Here is a 4,646-nt window from a genome sequence, read left to right as displayed (position 1 = left end):
TTTAGCTACGTGAAAATTGGTAACAAATCTATTCCAACCATAACTTAATCAACTTGTATTGTATATTTTGTAATCTTGAGATACCATAGACACGTATACAATGTTTCGACCTATCATGTTGACACATCTATATATATTTCGGAACAACCATAGACACTTTATATGTGAATGTTAGAGTTAGCTATACAGGGTTGAGGTTGATTCCAAAATATATATAGTTTGAGTTGTGATCAATACTGAGATACGTATACACTGGGTCGTGGATTGATTCAAGATAATATTTATCGATTTATTTCTGTACATCTAACTGTGGACAACTAGTTGTAGGTTACTAACGAGGACAGCTGACTTAATAAACTTAAAGCATCAAAATATATTAAAAGTGTTGTAAATATATTTTGAACATACTTTGATATATATGTATATATTGTTATAGGTTCGTGAATCAACCAGTGGCCAAGTCTTACTTCCCGACGAAGTAAAAATCTGTGAAAGTGAGTTATAGTCCCACTTTTAAAATCTAATATTTTTGGGATGAGAATACATGCAGGTTTTATAAATGATTTACAAAATAGACACAAGTACGTGAAACTACATTCTATGGTTGAATTATCGAAATCGAATATGCCCCTTTTTATTAAGTCTGGTAATCTAAGAATTAGGGAACATACACCCTAATTGACGCGAATCCTAAAGATAGATCTATCGGGCCCAACAAGCCCCATCCAAAGTACCGGATGCTTTAGTACTTCGAAATTTATATCATATCCGAAGGGTGTCCCGGAATGATGGGGATATTCTTATATATGCATCTTGTTAATGTCGGTTACCAGGTGTTCACCATATGAATGATTTTTATCTCTATGTATGGGATGTGTATTGAAATATGAAATCTTGTGGTCTATTATTATGATTTGATATATATAGGTTAAACCTATAACTCACCAACATTTTTGTTGACGTTTTAAGCATGTTTATTCTCAGGTGATTATTAAGAGCTTCCGCTGTCGCATACTTAAATAAGGACGAGATTTGGAGTCCACGCTTGTATGATATTCTGTAAAAACTGCATTCAAGAAACTTATTTTGTTGTAACATATTTGTATTGTAAACCATTATGTAATGGTCGTGTGTAAACAGGATATTTTAGATTATCATTATTTGATAATCTACGTAAAGCTTTTTAAACATTTATTGATGAAATAAAGGTTATGGTTTGTTTTAAAATGAATGCAGTCTTTGAAAAACGTCTCATATAGAGGTCAAAACCTCGCAACGAAATCAATTAATATGGAACGTTTTTAATCAATAAGAACGGGACATTTCAGTTGGTATCCGAGCGTTGGTCTTAGAGAACCAGAATTTTGCATTAGTGTGTCTTATCGAGTTTGTTAGGATGCATTAGTGAGTCTGGACTTCGACCGTGTTTACTTGAAAAATGATTGCTTAACAAATTTTGTTGGAAACTATATATTTTTAACATGTGAATATTATGTGATATATTAATCTCTTAACGCGTTTGATATTATGTGATAGATGTCTACCTCTAGAACAAGTCCCATTGACTCACCTAATAATAATGAAGAGTCAAATGTAAATTGGAATGATTCGTGGACTGATTCACAAGTTCCCGAAGAGGAACCGGAAGAAGAGTCGGAACCGGAAGAAGAATCGGAACCGGATGAAGAAATAGAACCGGTGGGGGAAATAATAAAACGGTTAAGTAAAAAAAAATCCTCAACCAACCGACCAAGGTTAATTATGATCAATGGTGTTTCCGCCAAGGAAGCAAAATATTGGGAGGATTACCAATTCTCCGATGAATCGGATTCCGACGAGAATTCCGATGATGTTATAGAAATTACCCCAACTGAATTTAAAAAGGTAAAAGAAAATAATAAGGGAAAGGGCATAAAAATAGAGAAATCTAATTCCAACCCCGATGAACTTTATATGTATCGTCAACCCCCGAAGTCCTTAAGTTGTAACAATGACCCGGGAACCTCTAAACCACCAGGTTTTTCTAAACCAATGTGGAAAACGACGGCTCGTATTAGGGGAACATCATATATCCCTAGAAACTTGGCAAAACGAACCAAAACCGAAGAAGAAGAAACAAGCGAGTCGGAATAAGATAGTTGTATTCGTGTGGTGTAATATATGTAATATAGTGTGCTTATGCTTTATGATATATGTAAAAATTGCTTGTATTAATAAGTATTTTTTTTATGAATCTAACTCTTGTCTATTTTACAGTATAAAAACACAAAATGGATAGACAACCCAATATTTTAAGAGACCTACCCAGAGACATGATTGATGAAATCTTGTCTAGAGTCGGTCAGAATTCTTCGGCACAACTATTTAAGGCGAGATCAGTTTGTAAGACATTCGAAGAACGTTCCAAGAATGCCTTGGTTTATAAAAGGCTTTCGTTCGAAAGATGGGGGATATCACATTGGAAAATCCATAAATTACGATGTGTTTACTTTGACGCATATATTGCGGGGAACCCAAATGCTATTTTACGCAATGGGTTAAGAAATTATTTTGACTCAATATATCCGAATATTGGACTTCATGATTTAGAAAAAGCGGCTAATATGCAACATAAAGAAGCATGTTATGCTTACGGATTAGTAATGTTCGCTTCTCACCAAAGTGAGAACAAGAACATCGGGCGACAACTATTAAACAAAATGTTCCCACAAGTGACGGAGTCGGTAATTGGGGTAAGAAATGAGGTTTTTAGATTGTTACGGGACTGTTGGACATTACGTAACCCTCGTCCCTTTGATGACGTTACAACACTCTGTCTTATCAACGACCATAACGGTTATGTTCCACAAGACCAAGGATGGGAAGTAATCCTAGTAAAACCAGAATGCATGACTTGTTTCTGGATGTATGAATTACGTGTCTTTATTGCCTTTGCTGAACGACTTGTGTACTAGCTAGAATTATCTTCACAACCATCTTGTATCAAATTTATTGTGTGCTATATTTCATGCTATATGTAAAATAAGCGGTATTGTAAGTTTGTAAAATATTGTGTAAAAGTTTGAACGCGAAATATTATTATAATCAGTTTTTCATATAGAATTGTAGTAGTTGAATTGTATATTAGCTACTAAGTATGAACTTAACGGGTTGGTACTACCTGAATTTAAACTTATAAAATGCTAATATGAAGAAAAAGCTTTTATAAATGAGTTCATATTATGCTACGAAATACTATTAACTACTCTTAATATTCTGTATGATTAACTTGTTCCATTTGACTATTTTGAAGGAAATGGCACCGACTACTCGACACACCGTGAATATGAATGAAGAGGAATTCCGTACTTTTCTAGCTTCAAACATAGCCGTAGTACAGGCTGCGCTACATACCAACAATAACCTTGGATCTAGCAGTACAGGAAATCGTGTAGGATTCACCTACAAAGAATTCACTGCCTGCAAATCTTTGGAATTTGATGGAACCGAAGGACCGATCGGATTGAAACGATGGACCGAGAAGGTCGAATCGGTGTTTGCCATAAGTAAGTGTACTGAAGAGGACAAAGTGAAGTACGCTATGCATACCTTCACAGGTTCTGCGTTAACATGGTGGAATACCTATCTAGAGCAAGTGGGACAAGACGATGCGTACGCACTACCGTGGTCAGCATTCAAGCACTTGATGAACGAGAAGTACCGTCCCAGAACCGAGGTCAATAAGCTCAAGACAGAACTTAGAGGGTTACGAACCCAAGGATTTGATATTACCATGTACGAAAGACGATTCACAGAATTGTGCCTATTGTGTCCGGGAGCATTCGAAGATGAGGAAGAGAAGATCGACGCGTTTGTGAAAGGATTACCGGAAAGAATCCAAGAAGATATAAGTTCACACGAGCCCGCCTCCATACAACAGGCATGTAGAATGTCTCACAAACTAGTGAACCATATTGAAGAAAGAATTAAAGAACAGACTGCTGAAGAGGCCAATGTGAAGCAAGTCAAAAGAAAGTGGGAGGAAAACGGTGATAAGAATCACCAATACAACAACAACAGCAATTACAACAATAATCGCAACAATTATCCCAACAATCGCAACATCAATCGCAACTACAACAAATGGCCAAACAACAATAACAACAACAATAACAACAGCAACTACAACAATCATCCCAACAACAATAATAACCGCAACAACAACAACAATCAGAAGCAGCTATGCCAAAGGTGTGAAAAGTATCACTCGGGGTTCTGCACCAAATTTTGCAACAAGTGTAAAAGAAATGGTCATAGCGCGGCGAAGTGTGAGGTCTATGGACCAGGGGTTAATAGAACGAAAGGAACAAATGGTGTCGGAACGAGTAATGGCAGAGCAAGTAGTGTCGGAGCAAGTTATGCCAATGTAGTTTGTTATAAATGTGGAAAACCGGGCCACATTATTAGAAATTGCCCGAACCAGGAGAATACGAATGGACAAGGCCGCGGAAGAGTTTTCAATATTAATGCAGCAGAGGCACAGGAAGACCCGGAGCTTGTTACGGGTACGTTTCTTATTGACAATAAATCTGCTTACTTTTTATTTGATTCGGGTGCGGATAGAAGCTATATGAGTAGAGATTTTTGTGCAAAATTAAGTTGTCCAT

Source organism: Rutidosis leptorrhynchoides, chromosome 4 (genome assembly GCF_046630445.1).
Source record: "Rutidosis leptorrhynchoides isolate AG116_Rl617_1_P2 chromosome 4, CSIRO_AGI_Rlap_v1, whole genome shotgun sequence".
Taxonomy (NCBI): domain Eukaryota; kingdom Viridiplantae; phylum Streptophyta; class Magnoliopsida; order Asterales; family Asteraceae; genus Rutidosis; species Rutidosis leptorrhynchoides.
Note: the sequence above shows the minus strand (reverse complement) of the source record.